General features: G+C 38.2%; 1 protein-coding gene across 5 annotated transcripts in view; it reads left to right on the forward strand.

The window, feature by feature from the left end:
- Positions 1-25000, forward strand: part of ZNF536 (zinc finger protein 536) — a 356025-nt gene that overhangs the window by 78994 nt on the left and 252031 nt on the right. For 3 of the 5 annotated variants that reach the window (XM_064519627.1, XM_064519626.1, XM_064519629.1), the window contains one exon: positions 24092-24212. The gene's annotated coding sequence lies outside the window, so the exon portion shown is untranslated. Of the gene's footprint in view, positions 1-15554; positions 15702-24091; positions 24213-25000 lie in introns of all 5 variants that reach the window. The other 2 variants (XM_064519628.1, XM_064519630.1) reach the window with 1 other exon arrangement.

Genomic DNA, 25000 nt, shown 5'->3' on the forward strand with positions numbered 1-25000 from the left:
GTCATCACCAATTTCTTAATGATTTTTGCATGCCTACTTAACGTGCGTGTATGGCACTGCAGTGACCTGATAGATCATAATGGCTCCAGAGGAGCCATTGCAGGCTATTGGGCAAGTGATCTATGGATTAAAAATTCTTTAACAGTTTTGAAGAAGCTATTATGGTTTATTGTGTCTGTGACACCTGCATTTTTAGTATGTGGACTTACTGTGTGCCCAAACCACTTGCACAAACCCGAAATTGTATTGCTCAGAAAGGGAATGTTAGTGAGAGAAAAGTCTGAGTAGCAAAACCAGGTTGCAGACACATTGAGTCTGGATTTTGAAAACTTCCCAACCAAAGTTCAGGGGAGTGTGGCTCTGGGGCTCTTGTACAGTCTGTTTTAGAGAGAGGAATTAATGAAATTTGGGCTAAGATTTAGCTTTGCAAAAAGTCTGAAAGTGCATGCTGGGGTTGGATTCCAACCCATCTGTAGTAGTTTCCGCCATGGGATTTACAAAGCTGTGATTTGCAGAGCTGTGATTTACAAAGCTCTACATTCTGACCTAAGCAGGATTGTAAAGCTTTGGAGAATGCGCAGTCTCGGTTGATTCAACAGACAACTTCTGCACTGAACAGTTTCTGTGATTTTACTATTAGGTTGAGCTCCCTTTTCTTGTTTCTAACATACTGCTAAATCTCTGAAGAAGTAAAGGGTTGAGGTGTAGAAGGATGTGTGGCTTACTCAATTATTACCACCCCAAAATGAGGCTCTGACTCCACTCACAGTGAAACTGAGAGATTACATTAGATTAGGGCTGCAGAAACAACACAGATGTCTGCTAATAAAAGTGGGTTGTCCAACAAGGAGATGGGTGTTTTTATTTAGGTAAGGATATGTGAATAGAGATGTAATGGCTGTTCATGCTGGAATTAGATCATAAACTTATCCCTCTCATGAAAATGTTTATATATGTCTAGAACAATACTTCCCCAAAATTTTGGACCAGGAACGCATTCAGTGTACCTTGTGATGTGAAACTTTTGGCAAAAGTGAAGCTTGATCGTATACCTGTTTTTTCAAATGAAGTTGTAGGAAAAGGCTATAGCACTGTTTAGTATCTACGTGCTTTGTAGAGGGGAGATTTTGAACACCGAGCGTTGTGGATCAGCAATGGGCTACTTGCTCTGGCCTCAAGTTGGGAATACACTAGGTGTTCACGCCGTGTGTTGGAGGTATATCCATTTTGACTGAGATGAAAAGGTGGAAATCCCTTTTGATGTGGGTTTCTGTGAAGTCTCATGCAAGTTTAGTATCCTTACTCTGTGGTAGTGGTATACTGTTAGCTTCCCTAGCAGTTTGGTCCAACGTTTTGCTCTAAAAATGCTTTTTTGTTGCAGTGAAACACACATTGTTCTTACTGCTTTTTTTTAAATGTAACTTTTTTGTTTTGAGAAGTTGCAGTACGTTGGAGGTCCAAACACATGATTAACAAAATGTGCTTTGCCTTTTTTCCTATGATAAGTAACAATACGGGATATTTTCTTAAGGGACAGTGAACATGCTTCATGTATTTTGATTTCCAGCTAGGATGGCTTTTTTAGGGAAACCACAATTTGCAGAATGATGAAGGCATCTGAGAGTTAGAATAGTCTATTTTAAATAAAATGTATTCCAGGGAATCTGACGTAGCCCAAGTATTGGTTCTAGATATTGATTGAACACTGTCCTCGAGTCTAACAAATGATCATTTCGATGACTTCCTGTGACAAACAGGCTAATGTGGATCTTCTTTTCAAAATTAATACAACGCAGGAAAAAAGGGCAGATTTTGCAGATGGATTAACCCTGATTTGGTATTTGCATTTATTAAAAAAAAAAAAAAAAGTCTCTAAAGAAGGCACTTCGCTCTGAGCTTAAAAAAATTCAGTCTTAATAAGTAAGTCCTGTTTGTGTGAAATTGCATGTGCTGATGCTGTTTGGATGCGAGTGTAACCTTAAAATAAGGCACAAATGTAAAATGTCTGATCCAAAAGAGGGCTCATACACTACATAGACATTTGGAGGAGTTTAGATTCCTAACTCTTTGGGTGCAATGCTTATTAGTATAAAAGTCTCTAAGCACCTGGATACCCTATTCAGGCAACTGTCCTTCTTGCAGCTCCATGTAGGTTCATATGTCCCCAGCACTTACATCTCTCCGTGCAAATGTCCAGGGTTTCCAGGTTTTGCCTAAGGGGTCTCGGGGACTAAGGCAGGTTTCAGGGTCTCAGCCAAGGCCCTGACAGATGCTGCAGGACTCAGCTCCTAAATGAGTGCACTGTTGGATCTAGCTAGAAGTGCTCTGTTTAATTAGGACTGTGACGTTCTAGGAAATTCTAGAATGATCATATATGTAATTCATTTTGTTTCTGTTCCGCATTTGTGAGTCCTGTATATTAGCCAATTGTGAAATATTTAGAAAACACATCACTGAAAGTAACATTTCACATTTGTATTTTCCCATAAGCATATTTAACTGTTAATGAAAGCCATGGGACTGAAATCTGTTGAGACAGAAATCTTATTCAGAAGGAGACTAGAGCTGTAGTGCTCTCTGACTCATTTGATCCTCCCGTTTCTCCTTTGGGATTCAACCATTTTTAAAAGGAATTACAGATAGCAGTAAAAGAATAGCTTTGTTGCTGGCTATTCAGTCCATGGTGTTTCAACACGGGGCACAGATTAATGTAATTTATTGTGTTGATTTTTGTTTTCTGGACATCTGTTCAATACACCCAAACTCCTTCTGTATAAGGCTCTGAGGAGCCATCAGTTGGTAACAGTTATAAAACACTGAGCTAGATACTCACTGGTGACTTGAAGGTAAAACTCCTTATGCATTGGATCTCCAATGCCCTGAGCCATCCAATTGTCTGTGTCAAATAACCCCAATGTGCCTTGTGTCAAATATTACTGATGTCACTATTGACATTGTGTCAAAAAATGTCATACCTAATGTCTATCACTGTACAATGGTGGTAGAGTCAAAATTTGACAAAAAACACTTAGCGACAGATAGTGAAAGTACTGTGCATCTTTCTCCTTCCCCTCAAAGGGAATTAAATAAATGGTGAGTGTCTACTCAAATTTTTATATGCAGCACACATTTAGAGTTGTATGTTTCTAGCCACAAAGATTATTGATTTAATTTCCTAAAAATTATTGGTAAGCAGGTGAAGTTACCCAAAACAAGTTTAAAATGACCCACGTTAGCATGCAGCTGCAGTTGGTATTGAATAGCTCCATGTGTTCATCCAAAGCAGCGGATAGCTTCAAATACATGAATGGAATTTCAAAAAAAATTGTTACATGTCCTAAGAGATACTGGGCCATGAAAAGCACAATGAAGAAAACAGATTTGGTTAGTCTTAGTATGCTTCTCTGTATATTATTTGAAAATATTAAAGCTTTTTTAAGTTTGGAAGTGATAATCATGTATGATAATCTTTACTGTTTTTCCTGGAAGGTGTTATTTCATATCCATCTAAATTAAAGTTCACTTCCGTTATACTTTTCAGCGTGGCTCAGTATGGCCTAATCCCTCCAGGTTTTCTTACAGTATTCTGCAATTTTGAGAGAAGGATCACACACCCTTGGATGGATGGATGTAGCTAAAGAAATATTTTATGAATGTTGACAGTGAGCCAGATTTTCAAGCCTTTTTCACTCTTTTGCATCTATCTACAGTAGTCTCAAAGGAGCATGATCTAGCAGTAGAAGAAAATGCATGATGTAAAGCAAACCCGCACATGTCTGTGCCAAGACCTGAAGCTCCCTCTGAGTTGATAAATGTAAAAGGGTGTATGAGGGGTGATGTGGGGAGGAGCGTGTTGAGGCCAGGGAAGAGCTGTAGATGAAATGGAGACCTGCTGCAGCAGCCATGCGGTGGTATGTGATTCACTACAGAGCCTGCATCAGGGGCTGTTTTGTTAGTACCTCTGTTGTTGTGCCGGGCAGCCCTGAGAATCAGACCATCCTGGCTGCCTCTCTTGTGGTCCTCTCCACACTCTTCCTTCGTTAGAGAAAATGGTCAAGCTCACTTAACTTTTATAGAATCATTCATGCAATAAAGTGGTATTCAGCATATGTAAGGATAGCACAGCCATACTATTATTGTTTGAAACAGCCTAGTGGTACCTGCAGCCTTTAACCAGCTTATTGCTAAGTATGTACTAAGTAATTAATATTCATTTGCATTAGAGATGAGCCTAAATGAAAACTCTGGGATATTTTAAAATATTCAGATTCAGATATGTAGATTTTTCTAAAGTTTTGAATATTTTGTTTTTAAAGTTAGTAGTATCTGAGTCCCTGCAGCTCATTGAGTCAGGGTTTGTATCTCATCACCTTCCGAGGTAGTGTCATGAAGTTCCACTAGTCTGAATTGTGGGCAGCAGCATCTGGCAAGAGTTTGGTAGTTGCAGATTTCCCTGTTGAGAACCTCTGATCAGCCTTGAGCAGACAAGTCAATATTTCCTTTAAGTGATAAGGAAAAAAAAATAGAGGACTTTAAAACAGCATTCTACTCTGTTTCAGACACAGCTGCCTATGCAGTTCTAGTTTCTTCAAGTGCCAAGTAGATACCTGCTACTGCCCCAAGAGCCTCCTTGGCTTGCGTGCCATCCCGTTGGCTTGTGTTGTCCTGTCAGTTTGCATGGTTTGTTGCAGCCATGAAGTTGAATCTTCTAAACTAGTAATGTTACAAGGCAGTGCTTGATGTATCTGCCAAAAGGCTGACATATCATGAGCTATTTTAGTTTTGTACAGCTTTCCATGAAGTGAAGCGGTCATGTTCAGACAGTAAACATCCCAATGTCTGGGTCAACATACAGAATCAATTATTGCAGAGCAGCTGTACTTTCATCACATGCACTGTGGCCTACCTGCGCTGGTGGATGCTGTTTTGGAAACAGTGCTGAGAATTGATGGAGATCACAGTGCATTTTTCTTGTGAATCACCCAAGGCTGGGGTCCTGTTTGGACCACATTTTTTAAGTGCTGTGAACTAGGAATCCAGATATTTTTGTTTGTTTGTTTCTGAAGCATGTTGGCCTAAAACAGAATAGCAAATAGAGAATAAGATCCCCTAAGATCATGAACAAAAGCTGAGCGTTAGAAAGAACAAAATTCTCCAGTATAAATATTCAGGAAGGTAACTAAAACATAAAGCATTGGACTAGTTACTGATACAATTTAGGTTTAATAAACTGATGAAATAAGTTACTTTCTGGCTTCTACTTCATTAATTTGAAATTTGTTTTTAAAAAAAAAGGTACTCAGTCTCGTCAGTTTTGCTTCTGAAGCGTACAGTACTTGACAAGTTCAGTGCTGCGAGCATCTCTCAAGTGAGTGAAATGGCTAAGGTGATATTTAGGATTATTTTGTGTATGATGAATGGGTCATTTACTGTCCTGTGTTCAAACTCGGAGTACACTGAAATGTGTGTTTGAGACTCTGAGTTAGTACATCTGGGCTTACTGGCAGGTTGTCTCTTCAAAATAGCAAGCAAGAATTTTCTGAAGTTTTGCTGGAAATGTCGTGTAGTCTAGATCACGTTCATGGAAGATTCCTTCCTGCTTGCAGGCTTTCTCTGCTTTCAGTGGCTCATGTTCCGCTATCCCAAGAGAGATCCTCTGTACAGCTTTCACAAGTATGGCATGTTTGAGTTAATGAATAATATAGAAGCTGCTCTTGACCTAGTCTTGGCCTCCAAGGTGATTTGTGCTTAGAAGCAGAGCAAATGAAGGAAGATGCTCAACTCTGTCTTTGTAACATCTCATGTTCCAATCTGAGTCATGAGACAGATGTAAAAGGAGAGTTTTCTTTTCATCCTGTAAGTTTTTCAGACATTAGAAAGTTTTGTTTCATATAGTGCTTGGCCAAGATTATTCAGGCTGCTCTGTTTCAATAAGTAATATGTATATTTTTGAAAGAGATTCTAGAACTCAGTCCTCGTGGCATTCGCTTGTGATGATGAAGCTGTTGCATTGAATGCCTCCTCCGATTAAGAAAGGGAAAAAACAAACTAGCAGAAGAACGAGCTCCAGTAGGAGTGAGTGAATGAATTGTTCTGTTAGCATAGTGTATAGTCTGGTGCTCAGGATACTCCCTTATGAAGTGTGAAACTAAATCCATGATCTATGTTCTTCAGAGCCAGACCTGAATGTGAGCCTCCCCTATTCCGAGGGAATACCCTTACTGCACCCCTCTGTCAGGTAGTGCGGGTCTTTTTTCTTTCTGACCACTGCTTTTACAAAATCTTCATAGTACAAATTTGTTCTGTTCTTCGTAGGCCTTTTTGCCTCCGTGTGCCTTGTGTATCAAAGGCATGAATCTTGAATTTGTATTAATGATAAAAATATTAGATCTCATAGGAAAAGAGCTGACGGTTGGACTTACAGCCTTTGATACAACATTTAACGTGGTGAAGTAACATGGTAAAGTTTGTTTAATATATAAATATAATGTTTCCTTCCCTTTAGTTTAAAGTTCTGTTTCTCATATTTAGCAGTTTACTAATGAGAATACGTGTATAACATTAATGCTTTAATAGTATTTACTAATATAAATATTTGCTTTCTAGAAGCAATGTTACACAAAATTCCTGAACTGCAGTCTAAGCAACTGTTGGAATGTTTGAGGTAAGAAACCTGACCTTTAGGAAGATCAACATCACGAAAACAGTGTTTCCACTGTTTGTAACTTGTGTCCATAGTGAGGGGGCTTGGAATGGCAGGAGGGCAATCGCCGCACACTGTGTTACTTTGGAATTCCAGTGGAAAGTTCTTGTCTTTATAATTACATTGAAAACTGAAAATATTTTACATAAATTTCAGCATATCCTTGTACGCTTAAAACAGACGGTTTGGCAAGGTCTTTCTGCAGCAGATAAAGGAAAATAAATAGAATGAGACCTTCATTTATACTAAATACTGGGAGTTGCAAAACCTGTTTGGAAATGAAGAATCTTGAGTCAGCTTTGTTCTAAACGCTGATGAAGTTATATTAGCTGCAGCTTGAAAACAGAACAAAAAATGTCTTCTTTGAGACCATCTTATTTTTCAGATAAATTCTGCTTCTCCCTCAAATTATTTAGTTGCTGCTATTATTTTCAAGTGTTTTGATTCAACACGAATCATAAAGTGTTGTTCATGCTCCATATTGCTTGCTTAAGTGACAGGCCTGATATACAATCAAACCAGCTTAGACTGAGTGGATGGATGAGAGTCAGTGATAGACACATGAAAGAGCGAAGGTTGCAATCTTTCCCCCCCAGAGGGTTTTTCCAGATTGTAGGCAAATATACAGAAGCCTTCTAAAATAGGAAGCCTCCCACAAGTTTGTTCTTGGGAGTGAAGGAATTTGCCTGATAGTCAGGTGAGTATTTGTATTAGAGTGGGGCAGTCTGGAGCAGCAAGGTAGTAGAATTTTTTCCAGGGTGGGCTTTTAGTTGGATTTGGAAGGAAGAGGCACTTTACTTAGTCATGATGTTACTTCTTTTATTTTAATTATTTTTATTTTAAGGATTTATTTGCAAGGGGTCTTGCACTCTTTTATTTTTTTTTCCTTAGCAAAGTAGTCCTACTTAGCTTATTTATTTTTCAGCTTTAAAACATCAGCATTTTATAGATCTGAATTTCACAATGTGAGGATGATTGCTACGTACAATTTGCAAAATTGTGATTAACCAGCCCCTGTTTCGAGTCAGTTCTCCCTAATTCACAAAAGGCTTCCAAGAATAGTCTGCACAAAATTCAGTGTGCAAATTGTAGGGCAGATTTTTAGAGGGCAGTTTAAAGAATGAAGTCCTAAGGGTTTTATCTATATTTATATCTCTTGTTAAACCAAACTCTTATGTAAATGTTACAATCTGTAAATAACAAGCTGAGCAGCTTTCTTAAAGGAAAGATTGCATCTATGTTTTTTGAGATTTGGCAAAATTATTAACTTGCACAATAGACTAATATACAAGTATATTTGGAAGCAACTAATGCTAGTTTGTGTCTTCAGCTGTATTTTATGGATATTTAAAGGTTTAAGAATACATAGACCTTTCATTTTCCAGTAAAAATTGTCTCAAATTGAAAAACACTGCCCTTAGTGATGGCTTGAAAAAATGGAGATAGCTTTTGTATACTTTTACTTTTTATAGCCATTAATGTTGTAGTAAATCTTGTATTATTGTATACAGTCTAGATTATTCTTCATTCTTTTGCCTTTGGACAGGAAAGAAATTACTGGCTTCCATCAGTGTTATTGGCAATCCCCATATTCTGACATCTGTTCCTTTCTAAACATTTTACCAACCTTGATGAAATGTAGTTTAGTGTTAGAAGCTGACTAGAAGGAAAAATTGGATGATAAAAAAATAACATTGATTAAACACTAGAAGTAATTTACCAATGACTATCAATATTTTGATGGCCACTGCAGTTTATTTCAAAAAGCTAGACATCTTATAGAAATTTTAATCATATTTAATCTTTGAATTAAGCTGAATAAATGAAATCTCATTTTTTAAATAGAAGGATGAGAGACTGATTTTGCTCAATTTTAATCAAACTTGTTGAGCTCTGCTCCTGAGAGCGTTTGGGGCATATTTTATAGATACCATAGAATGTGCTTAACCTCCCCCCCCCCCCCCCCAAAAAAAAAAAAAAAAAAGACGTCTCACTATTTCATAATAGGCTCTGAAGACATCATTCCTTACTTTGCAGTCTCAGTGGAGTGGTAGCAGTGTAATGCTAGACCTGGATTTCTGGGCCTTGAGCAGGTGCCTGGCCTACAGGAGCCCTGCTGGGGGCCTGAAAGGGGCTGAAACACTGAAGGTGGCAGGTCTCTGGTATACCAGAGTAGTTGTATTTGTGTATATACCTTCTTTACTAATGTTGCAGTTCATTAAGATAAAGCAGGATGATAAAAGATAGGCAAGATTATACTCTCTCTGGTATTCTTGAGGGCTGGGGCAAAAGAACAGGCAAATGTCTGATTTCCAGAGATTGGAGCAAGCTAATTATATTGTGAAGGAGTAGGGTATGAATAATATCTTCTTGGAAAGGAAGTATGGAAATGGAAAAGAGCTTCTACAGAATATGTGTTTTGATGTTGTAAAAGGTAAACATACAAAGACTATGGGGAGGAGAGTTTTGTAGGTGTGATTAGATCTTTTGGAAGCACTTAGAAGTGGTCTCAGTTTATCGGTTGAAATCCATGGGATTTACTACTGATGAGGGTTTTGGAGCAGAGTTTTGGCAATCCTAAACTGCAAGTCCCATGTACTATGGGTGGATCCTTCTTGAACCCTTTTCAGTGAAACTATAATACTTCAGTTCTGCCAAAAAGGGAGAAAGGCATCTCTCTCCTGCACCGTGTATATATATGCACCATTCAGGACAAAATTAAACTGCAGCTCTTGATGACTTCACTTAGTCACACAAAGATTTTCAAAGGTGGAATTAGTCCTCTAGCAATAGGATTTTGTAAGACTCTAAAGCTGTTTTTTGATTCCCTTACCTTCGAGAGCAGCTTGAACCATAGAGGGTTGAAGGTAGTTGCTAGGCTATTTGAAGCGGAGGGGGCTTTAGAGATTTGCTTTCTCCATTTTACATAAAATTTTAATTTGAAGGAAAATTTTCCTAACATAGACCACCTTTAGAAACTAATCATTTGATGTGAAAACAGTTTTCCTTTCATTTCCTAGAAGTCATGCATGGTAGCAGAAGCTGAGTGGTCTAGGTTAAGGTGGTGTGTAAACTGCCAGTTTTTGGATTCTGGTACTCTGTGCTAATCATTTAAAAAAAAAAAAAAAAAAAAAAAAATTCACACATTTCAGCCCGAGACCTCTCAGCATGTTTTATGAATTCATTCAAAGATAAATGAATTCTCACAGCTTCTTGCTGAGGATATTTAGTAGAGAAAGTAAACATTTTAGACAAAATTTCACTTTTTCAAAGTACATTGTTTTTCTTAAAGCTGATTTTTTTCTGAAACTATATAGGATTCAGCTGCATTTATGTGTATATCAGGTGTGTACCAGGTGTACAATCTGGCAATTAGAAAACTGCCCTGGGAAATGGGATGACTGAAGTTCAGATTCATGGCATTGGTGAATCTGAGTGACTCAAAGTTAATATATAAAACCAAAAATAAAATCAGACAAAGGAACAAGACTTGGATTTGAGTCTCCTCGATTGTAGGTTGTTTCTGTAACTACTAGGAGATAGATTGTGACTCCATGTTCTTCCGACAAACTAAAGTCAGCATCTAAAAATAGTTGTTTCAACACAACTGTGTTTTATACAAACATTTAGAATAAAAAAGCCACAAAATTTTTCAAACCCTCAAAATCAGAAATGAAAGAAAATTGCCATTCTGTAATCTTACTGAGTATCTCTCATTCAAGGATGGGGAAGAGGCGAGAGAGAGTGGGATGCAGTCCTTTGCCCTAATATCACAGAGCTGAATCAGCAGGAGCCTGACATGGGACCCAGGAGTCCTGACTAGCCAGGGCAGTGTTATAATCAGTAGATGTACTCCCTCCCTTGTCAGACCCATATTGCCTGATGGCCTTCTCATTCCAGCTCACAGTCTCCCTTTAACATATGGTTTCAAAGCTGTTGACGTTCACCTGCTTAGATATCTGTACAAACTACTAGTAGGAACTACATAAATATCTAACAGATGCACACATTCACCCTGGGATTAATGCATTCTGGACTCGGACCCGTCAGCATCACACCCCTTCACAATCACATTTTATTTTTTCACTTGCTCATGTGGTGTACACCTGTGACATGCTGGCAATGCACTTGCTTGCAGTAAGAGAGCCCCTCAGGTTCAAAGCTATCCTTATATCTTTGTTCCCTTATGCGTGAACCTTTTGAGGTTTTCCCTTACTGTTCAAAAGGCTTGAGCATGGCATTACATCTTTAAAACCTATTCTGACCCTTTTTTGAATATGCTGAATATAAAAGCAGAAACAAAGGAAGAGAACTAGATAAATAGATGCAGGGAGACATCATAAGAAAAAAAAGATAGCTCCTGAGCTTGCCAATATTACTTCATGCTTTTTATTGCAAACCTCTAAACTAACAATAGACCACCACCTCACGCAGCTGGGTGTGTGAATTGAAGGTGCACTGAATGTGTGGGCTTTCCAAATGTAGCACAATAACAGGAACACCTGTGCTAAATAACTTTGCGCTGGTTTTCTTTTTTTTTGCAATATTCACAGTCCTTCTGTTTTAGAATTCTGCATAGGGAAAAAAGGACTTTTCAGCTTTACTTTCAGCCATAAGACTTATCTCCCAAGGTTCAATGGAGGATTTACATGCACAAAACAAATGTAGGATTGGATCTTAAAATGGAAGAGATAATGTTCATCTTCTGGATCCAGCTCCGCTAACGTACCTTGGCTCTGGCTAGCAGTTTCCTTGCTGTTCAGTCCCGGCCTTTTTTTGAGCAGCTGATGTTTTAATAGCCAATGACAGCAATAGCAAGCTTAAGAAAAATACTAATATTTTGCAAATGTAAATCTTAAAGTGCACCGTTTATTTTAAATTACTAATATTAAGTAATGCATGGTGCTTTAATGAAATCACATACTAAATCAGAAAAAGTAAAAATTATAAATTTTTGCCCCTTAATTCTCGTCCTCTCTAGTTACTATTGCTATTATTATTATTTGGAGTCATTGATCAGGTTTAGTGTTGTATGTGATGCTAAATTGCAGGAAAACAAAAAAAAGACGATTTCCACTGCCAAGAATTTACTGTATGATTCTGGACTATGAATCTTAGAACCATAAAGATGGACATTACAGGGAAACATAAGTTTGCTTTTTGGTCAGTGTGTCAGCAGTGTAAATGGATCCGAGGGTTGCTCTAAGGGCCAGCTAATATTTTTTTTCCTTTAAGAATACCTGAATTTGAGGTTTTCTTTAACCTAAGTGTATTGAGGTGTGTGTCCATAATTCCTATTAATTCTGAATCTCTCTCTTAACATTGTTGTTACTTGAAAAGGAAAATATTTGTTACAGTCCAGCAGAAAAATGTATAGCCTGTCATTGTAACCTTGTGGTATTTCAATACAATAACACAAATGCATTCCCTCTTTGTGATTAGTATAGTTTTCCTTTTGCTTTCTCATATGACGTTGAGACCCTTTTCAGGCTTACCTTGTCTCTGTGGTCCCAGAGATTATAAATGCTCACTAAGCTTTTAAGGGCATTTGTTACCCTTTAAGTCAAGGGGAGCAGAGTCCCTTGTTCTGTTACAGTCAGACTGGGACTGCAGAAGGTAATTTTGATCTTATGTAGCTAAAAGTTGGGGCTTTGTGGTACCTCCCTGGTGGGTTACCTTATTACCTTGTGAACATTTTCCTGTGTGGGAAACGTGTCATCCTTCAAAGCTGGGGAAAGGAGAAAAGTTTATGGGCCCAATCTGCCTCCTGTTGATGTGTTCAGAGAGGAGATGGAGCTTACAGTCATAGAGCTGCTGCACGCTCGGGAAGAGAGGAGGAGGCCCACTGGACAAAATCTTCTTTCCAGCAATCAAGGGAAGATGGGAGTCTCATAGCAGTAATATGGACTCCTCTAATTACCGCTTCCACATTATTAGCATCTGGAGCCCTTTTTTCCCTTTCTATCTAACAGAGTAGGTAGATGTTGCAGAAGCTGTGTGTGCACGAAGTTTCTCACTGTTGGCATTTGGTTGGTTGCTGAAATTGATAGTTTCAGCTGAAGTACATACTTTTTATCTGGCATTGAATCCCAGGCCCTTTTCTTCACTGATAATGATGTATGTTCAAGTACCACGCAAATTATTTATTTACTTCTCTGCTCCCTGCCCCCACCAAAGAAGACGAAGCACTTCTTAAAAAGCCAAAGAAAACCGGTCAGACACATGTTCTGCACATGAAGAATCACGTCTATACTAAAATGGAATCCATATGTGTGTTTTGGATGCGAGCATTAACGCTCAGTTTAGCTTTGCCCCCATGCCAGGGTGTGTGTGTGCTGCTGCCGAAAGCTCAGAATTTTCTTGCTAAATCACACAGAATTTGAACTCAGGGTTGCATGTAGAGTCATAAGTTCATAGTTTTCTGTTACTTTTTCCTCCATGTATAGTATCCTTTGTTTACAACCAAAATCCTCTCAAGATTAAACTTTAAAAAGACTCTGTGATTTAATGGACTTAGGATCAGATTCTAACCTCCACCGTGAAACAAGCCTGACTGTAGCACTCAATAGCAATACAGGATTGTTTGCAGTTGTGAAGCAATGACCGCCAGACTTTATTCAAAAAAAAAAAGATGTCGAGGCTAATTTTTGCATGGATATAATATTCAGATGAACGTTAAAAAACCGAGTAACTATAGATGGTGGCATACACAAAGAGTAAAAGAGAAATTATTACCATTCCAACGTAGTACTACAATCTTTTTCAACCATAAATATGTTAGGTAAAAGCTTCATATAAAGAAATATGCTAACTTGAAGCTATCTTCTGCATATGTCCTGCAGAAAGATCTGGACAAATGAAAGGTTGTCCTGTATGAATCTGTTTGCAGTTTTAGATTTTATAATTGTTTTTTCAGTTCATCTTACAAGTTTTTGGCTTGTTTATGCTTATACGTTAATTTTATTCCTTCCTTTCACATTTCCACCAAATCGAAACAGTCTTGTAACTTATAAGATCAGATCCTTACTATTGCTCAGGTACTTTGTACTTCTCTGGTAGTGGAAAGCATCTGTGACTTCACTGGCCTTTTGAAATACCATTTCTGGGAGACTCCTAGTAAGCAGCTGCGGTAACAACCATATGCCATCTCCTTTCTCTCTCTGAGAATATGCTTAGACCAGAGGGACCACCTGTGACTACCAGATTAGTTCAGTGTTGAACACAGGTTAAAAAAAAAAAATTATCTAAAGAACAGTTCTGGAGTTTGCTCTACTGTTCACCGGGTAGTTTGTTGGGCAGTCTGAAGATTTTTTGGAGCACAGTGGTATTCTGCCATCATATCTGAGTTATTTTCAGGACCTGGGAATTGAGCTTCAGATATGACATATGGAAGGATCCTTCCTGTGTGCTTGCACAGAACTTAGCTGGTTTGGGGGGTATTCATGCTATGTAACGTAAATAAAACAAGTATGAAAGTAATGCTTCAAGCAAAAGGAAAGTGAGGATGGGAGAGATGCCTTTGTAGCATTTATTTTCTTCTCTCTTGTCATCGTGGTCTTGCTCCTGAAAGATACAGCAAGCTGCTTGCTACCGGCACTTCATTACCTAGCAACTTTCAAAACTTCTTGCTAGGGCTAGATGATCAATTATTTTATAAAGAAAATGGGGTGCTTTTCAAAAGCTATGTTTTATTTATAATTATCTCCACATAAGTCTTCAATTTGGAATCTTGAATTGGATACACATGCAGACCAACTTGCATGGAAAAAAAAAAAGCTGTGACAGAAGTCACATGATGTTTCCATACCATAATTATTCACTGAATCAGGCCCAGAGTCCTTGGGAGTTCCGGAAAACCTATATAAAGCTGGTTTGAGTTTACCTACAGGACTTAGAGCTCAGCTCAGGGTTTTTTTTTGTCATGGATAATCTTGTTCAGAGGGATGGAAGTGCCTGTAACTTTTTGTTAGGTTATCTTTGTAGTAGAGAGCAGTTTCTTAAAATGTTAGAACTGTAAAAGTGACACCATCACCTGGAGATATGGTTCATGTGAGTGTTTTTGTAATTTGTTCTTGCATCTTCCCCTGAATGTTCTTGTAAAGTTTTGTGGTTTAACAATCGTATTTCTCAGATTCTTAAATGGAGTATATTTTTCACTCACCTGTTATATAAAATCCATACAAAGATTAAACGTTTTTGATCACTTTCGAAAGGAAATGGTTAAGCTGATTTTACCAAGATGCTGTTGTCTGCAGAAAGTAGATGTATAAAATACAGAGAAATAGCTTCAATTCCTATCAGGCTGCCTGGTTATCTTATCTGTAAAAATGTCATTTAAGAGATTTAGACAGATTTTTCAACTTTAAGTTGATCTTTTAAGATCTTGTCATGTCTCTGTAAGAAACTCATACTTCTTATATACCTTAGGTATTAATCTGTCTTTACAAGAACAGTAGATCCCAGAAAGTTCTTGGGACTGTGCAGCATGTCAGGAATATGACTGTAAAAAGCATCTAAAATTAAGGCTAAAAGAGATCAGTCTGGGTAATCTGGGTGACATTAAACTTGGCAAAAAATGAAATATTCTGACTACTCAAAGCCAGATCTTGTGGGAGGCTCAGGTAGGAGGTCCTTTCATTTTGATGAGGATCTACCTTATTTGCAAGGGTGTTATCCTTTCAGTTTACATACAGATTCACACATATTTCTCTAGAAATGCAGAAATTAGTGCTGGCACGAATGCACATATAAAACCTTGGTTTCATATCATCATATAGATGGTAACTGCCATATTGTGAACCAACAGGACCTCGCTGTCAATTCACAGAATCCTGTTGTTCCTCCTGCACAGACCCAGCATTGCGGAGCCTACCCGGAGCACTGCACGCTGTTGGAGGACTACATCAGCAAATCACTGGCTAATAAAGACAGGCAGCAACAGCAGCAGCAGCGTTGGCCTTCTCCACAGCAGGGTACCACAGATGTTTCAGATAACAAAGTGAGCTTTGCTGACAGAACATGTGTGTAATATATAAAATAATGGGAACCGAAAGAAAAAAAACAGGGCCACTCCAATCCACCCGTGTAAAAATGTTTTTTATTTATAACTGAGCAGCTGAATACAAATGTTTTTTGGTTACATAGAAGCAAAAAATAGCAGGCTGATGTGGATGAGAGACTTTACATGGTTTCTAGTAAAATAGACTGTGCATTGAAATCTTTCTTGTCCGTAGGGTGGGTCCAGATCTTCAGCTGGGGTAAATCAATGCAATTCTGTTTCCTAGCAATTATATTTTTTTGCCTCCTCGGAAGATCTGACTGTGCTGTGGTTGTGATGCAATCTCATGGCCAAAGTTTCCTGTGTAACACTGTGGAAGACTGGGGAATTTTTGGACGGTACCAGCCATATCTAACGGTTGCTACACTGCGGAGTTCTGTGGGGATGAACTTGGAGGAACAGGAACCTGCAGTGGCAACCCCCAACTACCAGAAAAAAAACATACGCAATTCAAACTATAAGCAATTCTTACAGTAAGATAATCAGCCAGGAACTGGAGGAATTACAGCAGGGATCCTTGTTTTTGTGATATCGTAGGCTTACCTTGTACTGTTTAAATGGCACAAATTTGTGTCCCAATGTAGTAAGATTGACCCCAGAGTGGAGGACTTTGTGGGTGGTGGAGGTTGTCAGGGTGCTTTCCTGCACTGGTCCTAATGCCATGAAAAAGGAGCATGAAATGGGCACCCCAGTTACCCCAAAGGGTCCTTAGTGCCACTGGTACCTGATATACGCTACCACAGCTTTAGAGTCCCTGTGATTGTGTTTGAGGCCAGTTGGACAAGAGGCTGCCAACAGAGTCAGGAGAAGAGGGCAAGGGATGTCTGTGTGTCCCTTTGGTGCCTTCCCGGGCTTTACTGGACTCAGGGCTCGTACACCACAACTGAAGGGCTGTGCGGGAGCATGAAACATGTCAGGCTGCTTCTGAAGAATGTTAGGCAATGGGATTCAGCATGATGGAGCAGGAAACTCCTGTCAGAGGTGGTAGTAACTATTTCCTCCTAAAATGGGAGATGCTTGTGTGAGTCCAGATACAAAGTGAAAGTAAGACAGCTCCCAGAGGAATTACTGAGGTAATAAATGTACTTACTAGGCCAGTGTGTGCCAGAGTGAGACAGAAATGGGCTAAGACCAGAAGAAAACTGGAGCCTCAAGTGTAAGCTGAAGCAGAATGGTCGGATGAAGTTCAACCCTTCCCTCTGAGAAAAGAGGATATGCTGGTGACTGACTTGATTATCCGGGATTGGTATAGCCAATGAAGAGAACAACAGTGTTCTTGAACATAGAATATGGTAACCAGCTGAAGGAGGATTTGGCTCTTTGGACATGTACACATTTTTATATATTGATTGTACTGTTAGGCTAAGGCATTATGAAGGGTCAGGGCCTGTTCGGATATCACAATATTATGGCATGTGAATCAACACTGCAAGGTGGCTAAGATCATCTGAGACAGGCTCTTGGAGGTGTGGTGTGGCCCAGGACCATGCTTCTCTGCATGTACCCATGTATTTTTTATCATACGCAGAATACAGTTGTCTAAATTGTGAGAGGTGGGGGCACACATTTATTCACAGTGTAATCAACAGGAAATCAGAGATGAATGATCTATAATAGTCATCTATGAAGCAGAACTAGCTCTAACTACAGGCTAGGTAAATTGCTCTGAAAAACTTGAGACTGTAGTGGTCTGCTGTAGCAAGGTTTATGGACTGGTCCACTAAAGCAGGGTAAGTAAAAGCAGGAGTTGCCTATTGCATTTCTTAAATGAAGAAAGTAAAATAAATCCTGATTTTTTTTCTCTCTAAGCAGTGTCTTATAATTGAGATCCACCTTGAACACTCCAAGGTCAGAATTCTAGACACAGAATGTACTCATCAAGCTGCCCAATAAGATACCTTTATGCAGCCAAATTGGAAAACTTGTGTGTAACTCAAAAGATCAGAATAGAGTCCTTATTGAGCAAGGTTAGGAGGGATAGAAACAATCGGCTTATATAGAGTATTTTTACTTCATAGGAATGTGCTTCTGATTGCTGAAAATGTATCCTTTGCATGAAGTACAAGCATAATCCTATGCCTACTTTGCCCTTTGAGTAAAAGTATGCTTAATAGCAATTTCAGTTAAAAAAAAAAAAAAATCTATTTAAAGCCTGTTGAGCAGAATATCCACTTATAGAGGGAACGTATAAGTGAATAATGTTAATGGAGTTCTGTTTTGTAAAACGCATAGGACAACTAATAGAATCAAGCAACTATAACAGTGGATGATTGAATTACATTTAAGAGAGCACCTAATTTATGACCTTTAAAAATAGTTTTAGAGCTGTCTGCTTGATAGGTTTTGTAAATCCTAGACTTCCTTCATACGAAAGTTTTTAGGAATCTCATCTCTCACCTTATATTATGGTCAGAGGACCTTTTGTGCTATTGTACGTCAGTAGTTCCATTAAAATATTTAAGTAGGCTAATTACTGAAAGAAAAAATTGCTCTCTGGAGAAAATTGTTATACCTGTTTATTAGTGTAGGCAGAATTTCTTAATCTGGGAGTAGATTTTGAATGATAGCAATGAATAATGACCGGATCTAGGACCTCCAGAGAAAGAGGAATTAATTCCTAAAAATACCAATTATGGAGTGTTTTTCCCCAAAACAGGAAAGTTTTTTTTTAAAAGCAGAAGTTTCTGCCTAACTTTCACCACTCACTGGTATGTTATGTGCTGGAACATGAAATTTTATACTCTATCATTTTTTCCTCCCGTTTAATTTTACTGTATCTGTTTGTTTTATTGCTGTGGAATTCTTTGATTCAGTGTCATGTTGTGCAAATGAAACCCCCAAATTAACTGCACACTTTATTAAAACTCTTTGTATTTTTATGAACTTTAAACATGTCACTCCTGCAGTCATTTGATGCTGCTTTTGTGTTGTATTCCTCAAGAAAGTAAAGAGAATTGAGAGCCCTTCCATATAGCATTGCGTTTTATATACGGATTCTGTGTATGAATACCATTTTAAAACTCTCTGTTAAGTTTTACATCATTCCTTAAAACATCCTACAGTTTTGTTAGCTTTTGTGCTGCAGGGTTATGCCTGCTGTGGTGTCATTCATTGCTCATCTGAAAAGAAGGCAGAGAACAAAGGTGTAATAAGCTGCTGCTACTCTGGATCAGCTAGACATTATTCAATGGTATATGGAGGTTTAAGGCACCAATCCTTAAAGGCTAGAGCTGCAGGAGGGGGGCTCTGAGGCTACCAGAAGCATTTACTTCTTGTAGCATCCTGGTTGCCAGAGCGCTGGTGCATCATGCTGTCTTAAATGTGGCTCTTGCCTGCTGGGTGCAATGGAGCTCTCCATGGAGCACCACATTTCCGGAGAACTACAAATGGAATTGGCTAGTTTAAGAATGCGCTCATTTGATTTATTTTTTTAAAGATCGATTTAGCAAGAAAGACTGTAACAATTTATAGGTCTTGCTTGGTTGTTGAGAAAACACTGTGCCGTAGCTCTGCCTCAGTTCCTATTGAGATAACCTCAAAATTATTACCGCTGCGGAATCAGAGCTGAAAGGGATGGACTGCATGTGTACGGTTAAGGAATAGACTGGAAAAAGTCAGTGAGATTTTTGTGGTCAGTTGTATTTACAGTTCTGTATTTCATAATGTAAAGTAAAAATTGCATTGTTTTACAGTGAAACTCCATTATAGGTCATCCCTTGTCTTAAACAGCCACTTGAAAGTGGCCCCACTTGACTCCCAATACAATTTACTCTGACCGTTAGTTAAGGACCATTTCTGTTATGTCTGTAGTGTTCGCAGCTCCATATGGCAGTTGCTTAAGGCTGATTTAAGAGTAAACAAGAAGTACAATGTTTCAGTCATACAAAGGTATGGAACTCAATCTATAAAAACCAAGAAGTTCAAAGCAGGGAAAGTACTCTGTCTTTATTTTACACCAAAGTGACAGCATGCAGAGAGCTGCTCTCACGTCTGTTTTTGTCATTCTTCCTGGTTCATTACCATACCTTTTTCAATGTTAAATTGGGGGCTTTCTATTTCTGATTTTTATTACTGCTCTTCTGAAAATGAAATTACTACACAGTTCTTGTATATTCATTAATTGTGACAAGGAGAGATTCTGGCTTTGCCCCAAACTGCTTACAATCTGAATACTTTTACAGTGAACATCTCTGAAGCAATGAGGAACATTTTTGTGAGTAAGAGAGAGAACGTCAGGCTAAAGCACCATGAATAATTTATAGTTCTCAGATAATTGCCCTGTGAAAGTTTCCAGTGCTTCCAGTTTCTTCCTACCCACCCCTATTTTCAGCTATCAGTTATAGAATCTTGACTTAATATTGTTAATTGCATAGTAAACAGAACAATATTGTTTGCCCCAAGACAGATTACCATTTCTCATTACAGAATTCTCATAGACCACAAATCATTGATACCATCTCCACCAGTTATAATAAAGTTTATCTTCAATCTGATAAAAAGCATGTACTGAATAATAACTGTTGCTCTTATTGTAAGTGGTTTAAAAATACTCTTTTTTAAAAGCTGGGTAGTTCGTTGAAGCAATGATTCTAGATTTCTGGGTCTCCCCCCTAGCAAAGAGGGGTGAGAGTTGTGGACGTAAATGGTCAGATTTCCAAACGCTGCTTTGTTTGTGGGTGCAGTATGTGTGGCTGCACTTCACAGCTGATGAACCTCTTACTGTTGGCAGACAAGTAAAACAGACAGACCATCACACTTTTCCTGTGTTTATTCATGTTTGTACTTCAACCTGTTGTACAGTGTGTTACATATTTACATCCTCAGCTTATTTATAGAGAACTAAAGTGCATTTAGATGCTTCAAGAACGTTTATCCTTCAATTCAAATTGCAGAGACCCTCAGTGGTCGAGAGGTTTCTGGCTCAGTCCTCAAGGTGACCTGCTACACCTGCAAAATTGGAAGCCCCAAAACTAAGTCCTGGCTAAGAACAGTCTGAAAATACAGTTTCGTTTTACTTATTGTCTCCCAAACCCTTCCTGCTTAAAACTTGTAATGCCTGTGCTCAAATAGCCGTTTACCAGCGATGCCTTTCTTACCTATGCTTCTTTCAACAAACCAGTTGATTCGTAGGTTGCACATTGTGTTAGACTTGGCTAGCTCACGAGTATTTATGCACCCACTCACACATGAAGAAGAAATCATTTAGTGACAACACAGATGACCAAAATTTGTAAAGGGAGTACTATGACAGAAGTATATACATCGTAAAGCTTTTCAACTCTTCTCCTGTCCGGTGAATGTAGGTGCTCTCTGGGTGCTTAATCTTTTGTCCCTAAACATTCTCATATTGTATGTACTAATGTGGAAGCATTTACATCATTGCATGAATGTCATTTAGAGCTACACTGGCCTGAACGTTATCTGTCATAACTGAATTTTGCATTTGGCTGAATGTTTCCATTGAGAACAGGGTCAGCCATGAAGTTCAGCTCTAAATACAAACTTTTCCAAAGTCTAGTTCTGCTCCTGACTCAGGGTAAGTCTAGTTTGGTGAGAACTTTGAAAATTTGGAGCCAGTTTTAAAGTTGAGGGACTTTAGAAAACAACTGAAAATGATGTGCAAGTCCATCAGCATTTGGATCTGGGTGTGTGAAGTTTTGATTGAATCAGGTTCTAGTGTAATTCTGTGGGGAAACAAGGATTCAGCAGGATTCTTTCAGAGTTGAACCCCAAACTCATTAAAATATTACAATAAAGTAATTAATGCATATGGCCACTAGACACTCTTAAAATGTAAATTTCACAGCTGTAAGAAATTAGATTTGTTTAAAAATAACAGAAGGCTCAAGTACAAATTACGGAGTAAGAGCCTGTAAAATTTCAAACTTGGTTTTAAGGCACAGACATTTTTTTTTACTAGATCATTTACTTTAGCACTGTTGTTCAGAAACTGAATTCCTTCTGTGTCTTTTGCCTCTGAAGTTGTAGTCAGGCACCAGTGTGGAACTGATTAGTTGGGAAGTTTTCTTATCAGAAGATCGGACTGGAGTACAAGGCAATTTTTTCGGCAAGCCCCTGTCCGTTTGAACCCTATCTTCTCATCAAGAGTTGGCAGCCTTGCAGCTACAGGCACAGTATTGCAAAGTTCATTGAAAACCAGTTAAAGTCGCTTGCACAGCTGGGGAGACAGGTAGTTCTCAGCTGACACCTATGTATTGACCCTTGTTGGGGCCAATGTATTTTCATGTATTTTGGCTGGCACAGGCATAGTTTTACCTATTTGAGTAGTTTCTATAAGTCGATTTTCCTAAGCTAACTTGTATCGCAAAGGCTAAGATAATTGAGGCCATACTAGAATGCAGGAGCAATGGAGCCAGTTTGATTTTACAAGGAACCAGTGACCATGTTTTGAATATAGAGGCCTGATCGTAGATTTTTGAGCAAAGTCTCACCAATCAGTGTTTACAGACATAGACCTAACTATAATGCAAGAATAGACGTTGACTGACTAATGTCTGGCAGTACATTTCAATCCGTTTACATTTGAAAACAACATTAAAATACAGGGTCCTACGATAGCTACTTGGTAAACCAACTTTCTGCAGAGTACCTAAGTGGTTGGAAGAAAGAATTTCGGGCAGAATATGTTCCAGTTGAATCCTGTTGGAAATCCATTTCAAAATTTATACTACATGCCTAATACAAAAAAGTTCAGATTATGACCCCTCTAATGTTATTTTAATGCTAGTTTTTAAAATGTAATTATAAATCAAATTACATTTGAGATATGAAGCTGACAGTAGTGAGCTGGAGCGCTCCAAGAAGTGCTTAAAAAATACCCCCTCTCAAACTTTTTTAGTGATTTCAGAAGGAAAACTGAGAGTGGACCAGCTGGATTTATCCACCCTGTTTCTATCTTGCTAAGTGTCAGTTGATTTCTGTTTTCCAGTTAACTCAGGATCTTTCACCTTTACCTGGAAACTGCTTTTCCATACTTTGGATTTCTTTCTTTGAGCTTAAGCAGAAGGCATTTGAGCTCATTCAAATCTGTACTTAATCTTCTTTCTTTTTTCATTTTTTATCATAGTTAATTTCTCTAAAGATTAAGACTTCTGAACACTGAACAACAACCAAAAAACCCTCAGAAATAAAACAACTGAGCTGGGAAAAGCAGGCCATGGTTTGGGAAGTCCAAAATGTTTGGGGTAACAAGCAGTCATAGGCAAGAAATGTGCTTAGTAACTGTGGCTCCCATTTTGTTCAATGGGCACTACTCACCTAGGTGCAGGTATGTATGTACTTTAATTATGGGCTGGAAAAGAGACCAGAAGGACACAGCTGACAGAATATAAGCATTAAGCAGAGTTGAAATGTTTTGTTAAAATAATGTCTATCATGTTTTGTTAACTTTTTATATGTGTATATATGTATGTATATATATCTGTGTGTATATATATATAATTTTTTTGCATAATCTTTGCGTTAGATACAACCTGTAACTTGCCTAAAAATTAACTAATCCACAAGACAGTGCATCAGTAATTATAGAATTCCATTTTCCATTTATATAAAGGTAGCTTAAGGAAAAAAAAAATCACTGTGTAGGTGAACAAACAATTCATAGTGAGTCCTTTTTGGAGGTTTTCTTTTCTTTGGAATGTGCAAAGTATTTATTCAGTGATTATTTACAGAATTCCTCAGTGAATAATACATTTTAAAAAATCTGTATTCTTAGAGTTTTTGTTTAGATTATTTATAAATTTACAGTCGTAGCTGGTTACCGAAATCATGTTATTTTTTCTGTTCCCTGATTGTGTGAGTTATGTAATTACTTGATTCAATACACAATGTAAATTGTGAGCATTACAGCTGAACATACATCTCAGAATTTTTGTTTGGTTGCTCAGTTACATAAATTAGCCAGTTAGAAGGAGGAGAGGACATACCACATGATCTACTTAAGCAGCTAATACTTGAAACATTTGAGACTATATATTCAAAAGTATACATTTTGACCACTGTGGGTAGATTGTATAAATTGAGTGGTTTATTTCTATTCTCTGATTAATGGTTGATGCTATTACATCTACAGAATGAATGTCAAATTTAAACTTCAATTTGAAATTTGCAGTCAATGAATATTTAAGGATTCATTCTAGATGTTGACTGTGAAGACGTGCTAATATTGGTACAGCACATATGCTCCAAATTTTGCAGACAGACAAAAAAAGAAAGTAGTTACATGTTCCTAGTGCTGTTAACTCAATTTTACTTTGAATTTGCATGTTTTCAACTGTTTACTCAGCTGTCATTTTTATCCTTTTTTGCAGATGGGGAAACTGAGGCAAAGAGATTAAAGGATCTCTCAGAGCCACAGAGTGTGTTGGTGTCCATTCCCATTCCCTAGGCATGTGCACAGACTACTAGACTTCTCTGCTCTGACTGCAGCAGGTAAGAAAGATGTGATTAATTCTTTCATCGATTTAAAATTTCCCAGAAAGGTGAAAGACTCACAAATATGTGAATATAGGATTTCTAATTCAGAAGAATTTATGAAAATCTTGTGGAACAGATTGTTCCCTGCGATAGACCTGAAAAAATCATGGATGCAATGGTGTGTGTCAACCAATAGCTAAAAAGTACTTGTGCATTAAACAAACACTTTTTTCCCTGACAGTAGTTAAGCAGCTGGTGTCCTGGGATGAAGGCTTTCTTTTTCCCCCTGAAATAATGCTCCTTAGGGAAGGATAGAAGATACAGGTGACTTAAGGTGATTTTTTTTTAACTGAAAGACTACAGTGGCAGAGGAAACTATGCATGTGGAAATAATATGGACTATGTTTATACTGCAGTTACTGCAATTCTTGCAACATACCCATTTAGATAGCTTCATAATGCAGTAGCATTGTAGCTGCAGTTTCTAAGAAAGCTTTTTGGTATGTGAGCTAGCCAGTTTAAAGCATTCAGAAGTTGCAGTTGCCCCAGGATATGCAGTGTAGACATACACAGAGATTTCACTCTGTAACATTGAAAGCAAACCTTGGATCATGGTAAGAGTGTTGCATGTGTAGGGTATGATAGGATTTTGTCTGATGTGAGTAGACAGCCTAAGAAAGGAGGTCCTAGACTTGGGCAAAAGGATACTGGTGTAATTCTGACTGGAAAAGGTTACTGTATCACTGGCTTGGCTTTGGATCCTGTCGCCCTTTCCTATGATATGAACTGCCTTTCTTTTAGGG

The sequence above is a fragment of the Dromaius novaehollandiae genome, chromosome 13 (assembly GCF_036370855.1).
Source record: "Dromaius novaehollandiae isolate bDroNov1 chromosome 13, bDroNov1.hap1, whole genome shotgun sequence".
Taxonomy (NCBI): Eukaryota; Metazoa; Chordata; class Aves; order Casuariiformes; family Dromaiidae; genus Dromaius; species Dromaius novaehollandiae.